Below are 7,171 nucleotides of genomic sequence, written 5' to 3'. Positions count from 1 at the left end.
GGATGTCGGAGAGTGGTTCCCCTGCTGACATCAGCAGCATATGTCACTCAGGGCAGGCCAAGTGTGGCCCATATACAATCATTCCAAGTAGGTACCTAGCCAGTTTCCCAAAGAGTAAATAGATCATTCAGTTGGGACACCTGGGTGTTGGCCAAATTCCATTATTTTATTACAGTCAGGAATAGAGAAATTTTGTTGTGAGGAGATTGGGGTGGGCAACAATACATTATCATGTGGAACAGGGACTAGATTTAGACTGTCAAAAGAGAGAATTTGGAGAGTTTTCAAATGAAAAACAAAAAACAAAAAACAAACTTGATCTTACCTACAAACAAAAAGCAAACAACTTCCAAACTCTTAAAGCTATCCAAAAAATGAAATGTGAGCTAATGAGTTTATAGAACCATATAACATCGGAGAGGGAAGGGACCTTGGAGGCTCTCAAGTTTCATTTTTACCCAAATAGGAATGGCCTTTACAGCATTCCTGACAAGTAGCTTTCTTTTGCTTAGGGGGAATCCATCAATTCTTGTTAATTTGAAGTGTTTGAGTAGCAGTTGTCCTAAATGACCCCAGAGAATCTTTTGAACTTTGAAGTACTATACTTCTATGACTCAGTCTTGGTTTTGTACTTTGAACTTGAGTTTATACACACACATACATACACCCATATATACACATATGCACTTATATGTATATATGTGTGTGCATTTACATATGTGTTTGTATACACACATATCTGTATATAGATATAGATATAGATATATTCATAAAATGTCAGGGCAGGGTAACATGCTAGAGATCATCAAGTTGAACCCCTTAATTTTATAGATTAGCAAATGGAGACATGGAAAAATTTAATGTATATTGAGGGATTGATATATATATATATGACACTTTGCTAAATGTTATTGAGCATAAAATCACGTGGCAAATCAGTAACAGAGCTGCAATTGGAGCCATAAAATCTTAGGACATTAGAGTTGGGAAAGGGATCAGAGATTATCTAGGCCTTTCGGGCAAAAGTCTCTCTTGTGACACTCCCCAAATTGACCTTCTATCACTCACTTGAATACCTTCAGTGAGAAGGAACACATAATTTTTACAGTACCTCACTCCTCTTTTTTTTCTTTTTCTTTTATTTTTAATAGAGTATTTTATTTTTTCCAGTTACATGTAAAGATGGTTGTTAACTTTTGTTTATACAAGCTTTCCAATTTCAGATTTTTCTCCCTCCCTCCCCTCCCTCCCCCCTGCACTAGAGAGCGGGTGATCTGATATAAGTTATATATATATGTATACATATACATATATACTTATAAGTATATAAATATATAAAAATAACATTAAACATATTTCTGCATTAGTCATGTTATAAGAGAAAAATCAGAGCAATGAGGAAAAACTTCAAAATAGAAAAATAACAGCACCAAAACTAAAAGAAATAGTATGGTTCAATCAGCATTTATAATCCACAATTCTTTTTTTTTTTCCCCTGGATTTGGAGATCCCCTTCCATCATGAGTTCCCTGGAACTCTTCTGTACCATTGCATTGGTGAGATGAATATAGTCCATCACAGTAGATCAACAAAGAATGTTGATGATACTATGTACAAGTTTCTTCTGTTCTGCTCATCTCACTCATCATCAGCCCACGCAAGACCCTCCAGGTTTCTCTGAACTCCTCCTGCTCATCATTTCTTACAGCACAATAGTATTCCATTACATTCATATACCACAACTTGTCCAACCATTCCCCAGTTGATGGGCATCCCCTCAACTTCCAATTCCTTGCCACCACATAAAGAGCAGCTATAAATATTTTTGTACATGTGGGTCCTTTTCCCGTTTTTATGATCTCTTGGGGAAAAAGGCCTAAAAGTGGTATTGCTGGGTCAAAGGGTATGCATAGCTTTATAGCACTTTGGGCATGATTCCAAACTGCTCTCCAGAATGGTTGGCTCAGTTCACAGCTCCACCAACAATGCATTAGTGTTCCAATTTTTCCACAGCTTCTCCAACATTTATTATTTTCCTTTTTTGTCATTTTAGTCAATCTGGTAGGTGTCAGGTCGTACGTCAGAGTTGTTTTAATTTGCATCTCTCTAATTATTAGTGATTTAGAGCATTTTTTCATATGGGAATAGATAGCTTTGATTTCTTCATCAGAAAACTGCCTGTTCATATTCTTTGACCATTTCTCAATTGGGGAATGACTTGGATTCTTATAAATTTGATTTAGTTCCCTATATATTTTAGAAATAAGGCCTTTTTCAGAAGTACTGGCTATAACAATTGTTTCCCAGCTTTCTGCCTCCCTTCTAATTTTGGATGCATTGCTTCTGTTTGTACAAAACCTTTTTAATTTAATCTAATCAAAATCATCCATTTTTCATTTTATAATATTCTCTATCTCTTGTTTGGTCATAAACTGTTTTCCTTTTCAAAGATCTGAAAGGTAGACTATTCCTTTCTCTCTTAATTTACCTATGGTATCACCTCTTATGCCTAAATCATGTACCCATTTTGGCCTTATTTTAGTATAAGGTGTAAGATGTTGGTCTATGCCTACTTTCTGCCATACTATTATCCAGTTTTACTAGCAGTTTTTTGTCAAATGCTGAGTTCCTATCCCAGAAGCTAGAGTCTTTGGGTTTATCAAACACTACATTACTAGTGTCATTTACTACTGTGTTTCCTGTGCCTAGCCTATTCTATTGATCCTCCACTCTATTTATCAGCCAGGACCAGATAGTTTTGATGGTAGAACTCCTTCTTCACCTATTTTTCCAATTAATTTGTATAATATTGGAATTAATTGTTCTTTAAATGTTTGGTAAAATTCACCTCTAAACCCATCTGGCCCTGGGGATTTTTTCTTAGGGAGTTCATTAATGGCTTGTTCAATTTCTTTTTTCTAATATGGGCTTATTTAAGGATTTTATTTCCTCTTCAGTTAACCTGGGCAGTTTGTATTTTTGTAAATATTCAACCATTTCATTTAGATTGTCAAATTTATTGGCATACAGTTGGGCAAAATAATTCCTAATTATTGATTTAATTTCCACTTCATTGGTGGTAACAACACCCTTTTCATTTTTGATACTGGTAATTTGGTTTTATTCTTTCTTTTTTTTAATCAAATTAACCAATATTTTATCAATTTATTGGCTTTTTCATAAAACCAGCTCTTAGTTTTATTAATTCTATAGTTTTCTTGCTTTCAGTCTTATTAATTTCTCCTTTAATTTTCAGGATCTCTAGTTTAGTATCTAATTGGGGATTTCTAGCTTTTTAAGTTGCATGCCCAATTCATTAATCTCCTCTTTCTCTTTTTTTTATTCATGTAAGCATTTAGAGCTCTAAAATTTCCCCTAAACACTCATTTGGCTGCATCCCATAGATTTTGGTATGTTGTCTCATTATTGTCATTCTCTTGGATATAGTTATTGATTGTTCCTATGATTCATTGTTTGACCCATTCATTCTTTAGAATGAAATTATTTAGTTTCCAAATGATTTTCATTCTACTTTTCCATGGCACTTTCTTACATGTAATTTTTATTGTATCATGATCTGAGAAGGATTCATTTACTATTTGTGCCTTTCTACATTTGACTCTGATGTTTTTGTGCCTTAATACATGGTCAGTTTTTGAAAATGTGCCATGTACTGCTGAGAAAAAGGTATATTCATTTCTATCCCCATTCAATTTTCTCCAGACATCTATCATGTCTAACTTTTCTAGTAATCTATTCCCCTCTTTCACTTCTTTCTTATTTATTTTTTGGCTAGATTTATCTAATTCTGAGAGGGGGAGATTCAGATCCCCCACTAGTATAGTATTACTGTCTAATTCCTCTTGTAACTCATTTAACTTCTCCTTTAAGAACTTGGATGCTATACCCCTTGGTGCATACATATTTAATATTGATATTACTTCATTATCTATAGTACCTTTAAGCAAGATGTAGTTTCCTTCCTTATCTCTTTTAATGAGCTCTATTTTTGCCTGTGCTTTGTCTGAGATAAGGATTGCTACCCCTGCTTTTTTTACTTTAGCTGAAGCATAATATATTCTGCTCCAGACTTTTACCTTTACTCTTTGTGTATCTCTCTGCTTCAAATGTGTTTCCTGTAAACAGAATATTGTAAGATTCTGATTTTTAATCCACTCTGCAATTCATTTCCATTTTATAGCAGAGTTCATCCCATTCACATTCACATTATTATTATTAACTGTCTATTACCCTCCATTCTATTTACCCCCTTTGTACTTTTCACCCCTTCTTTCACCCTATTCCCCCTCACTGATGTTTTGCTTCTTACCATTGCCTCCCCCAATCTCCCCTCCCTTTTTATCACCCCCTCCCTTTTATTTACCCTTTTATCCCTTGCTTTTGTCCTCTCTTCTCTCAGTCCCCCCCCCTTTCCCGTCCCCCTTTACTTCCCTAAAGAATGAGCTAAGTTTCTTTATCCCAATAAATGTATATGTTATTCCCTCCTTGAATCAAATCTGATGAGGGTAGGGTTGAAACAATGTTCACCCCTCCTTTCTTTCCCTCTATTGTAATAGGTTTTTTTTTCACCTCTTCATATGATGTAATTCATCCCATTCCACCTCCCCTTTCCTCTCCTCCCCATAGACTTCCTTTTTAACCCCTTAATTTTCTTTGTATCATCACATCAAAGAAAATTTATATTTATACCCTCTGTGTATAGTCCTTCTCTCTGCCCAAATACATTTATAGTTCTTAAGAGTTATGAGTATTATCTTCCTGTGTAGGGATATAAACAGTTTAACCTAATTGAGTAACTTTTTTCCCTCTGTTTACCTTTTTAAACTTCTCTTGAGTCTTGTATGTTAAGATCAAATTTTCTATTGCGTTCAGGTCTTTTCATCAGGAAACATTGAATGTCCCCAATGTCCTTGAATGTCCATCTTTTCCCCTGAAAGAGAATGCCCAGGTTTGCTGGGTAGTAGATTCTTGGCTGCAGTCTAAACTCCTTTGCCTTCTGGAATATCGTATTCCATGCCTTGGGGTCCTTTAATGTTGAATCTGCCAGGTCCTGAGCAATCCTGACTGTGGCTCCATGATATTTAAATTGCTTCTTTCTGGCTGCTTGGAGTATTTTCTACTTCACCTGATAATTCTGGAATTTGGCTACAATATTCCTTGGAGTTTTGCTTTTGGGGTCTCTTTCAGGAGGTGATTGATGGATTCTTTCAATGATGATTTTATCCTCTGATTCTATGACATCAGGGCAGTTCTCCTTAATAATTTCCTGGAATATGGTGTCTAGATTCTTTTTTTGATCATGGCTTTCAGGCAGTCCAATGATTCTCAAATTGTCTCTCCTGGATCTGTTTTCCAGATCAGTCGTCTTTCCAATGAAGTATTTCACATTTTCTTCTATCTTTTCATTCTTTTGATTCTGTTTGACCGATTCCTGGTGTCTCATGGATTCCTTATCTTTCAACTGTCCAATTTTAATTTTTAAGGCATTGTTTTCTTCAGTGAGATTATGCACCTTTTTTTCCATTTGACCAGATGAATTTGTTTAAGGAATTGTTTTCTTCAGTCAATCTTTCTGCTTCCTTTTCCAAGCTGCTGATTCTTTTTTCATAGTTCTCTTGTTTTGCTTTCATTTCTCTCCCCATTTTTTCTTCTACCTCTCTCAATTGATTTTTAAAATCCTTTTTGACCTCTTCCAGGAAGGTTATTTGTTCTTCAAATCAATTCGCCTTCCCTCTTGAGGCTTCACATGTAGGCAATTTCAGGGTATTGTCCTCATCTGAGTTTGTGTTTGCCTCTTCCCTGTTGATACAGAAGCTCTAAATGGAGAGGGCTCTTTTTTGCTTCTTACTCATTATTGCAGCTTATTTATTTATTGTTTAAGTTGAGGTCTGCTCTGAGGGCACCAGGGTCCCTGTTTTGAGCTTCTTGTGCTGTGTCACTAGCTTTTTATACTGAGGCCTTTATGGTGTATGGACTTCCCCTGCCCTGCACTTCCTGCCTGAGCGCGCTGGGGTCAGTGGGCCTAGTCGCGCCTATCCTGTTTGTGGCCCTCCCGCTGACAACTTGCCCTCTCAGCTGGTGCAGGTAGGTTTTTCCACTGTCCTGCTGGGCCACCAGATTTTTGAGCCAGGGTCCAGGGGCCTCAGTTGCTCGGCTGTAGCCTGCAGCTTCCTGCTGACTTGCCCCAACCCCCTCGGTGCTGGACTGCTGCCCTGTGCTTCGCCGCCCTTTTGCCTGAGTCAGACCGACCTTTCCTGAAGTTTTCTAAATTATCTCTGGTTGGAAGACTGTGTCTCTCTGTCTCTTTGTAGGTTCTTTAGTTTCAGAATCTGTCCAGAGGCTTGATTTAATGTTCTTTTTGAGGGAACAGAAGGAGAGCTCAGGCAGCTTGCTGATTCCTCTCTGCCATCTTGCTTCTGCCCCCCTCACTCCTCTTTTTAATAGCTCTATAAGGGAGGGATTTTTCCCCCCTTTTATCAAACCTAAATGTCTAGCCTCTTACCCAGAACTTTCACCCACTTCTCTAATTCTTCCCTCTGGGACCAAACCAACAAAGTCTAATTGCACTTCTATATGACAGCCCTTCAAATACTTGAATAGAACTATTATGTTCCATCTAAATCATCTCTTCTCCTATATAGATTTTAGTAGTTGCTTATGTGTTGTGATATCAAATCCCTTAACCATGAGGTCATCTTTCTCTGGATGTATGGATAATTACAGTGTTTTCCACACTTATTTTTATTTTATTAAATTGGAAGCTGTAAAGAAAATTTTATAAAACAATTATCGCCACAATTCTTTTTAGCTCAAAGTTCTGATTCTCACTGTTTATCATTGCACAGGGATAGGGAGTGGACGTTTCATTTTTTTAATGTAAAAGAACTCACCAGTGAGAGAATTTCAACTAAAATAATGGACTATCGATTTCTCTGTAACTTGTATACTTAGAGAGTTCTATTGAACCCTCAGAGGTGAAATGATTTGCCCAGGATCACAAAGCCAGTGTGTATAACTGGAAATAAAATCTTCCTAACTCTGGGGCTGTTATTTTATCTATTGCATCATGTAACCTCATATCTTAGAACTGACCATTCCCATGTAATTTGGACATATGGAGAAAGGAATCCTCTGTGCATTTTTTAAAATG

Source organism: Dromiciops gliroides, chromosome 6 (assembly GCF_019393635.1).
Source record: "Dromiciops gliroides isolate mDroGli1 chromosome 6, mDroGli1.pri, whole genome shotgun sequence".
Lineage (NCBI taxonomy): Eukaryota > Metazoa > Chordata > Mammalia > Microbiotheria > Microbiotheriidae > Dromiciops > Dromiciops gliroides.
Note: the sequence above shows the minus strand (reverse complement) of the source record.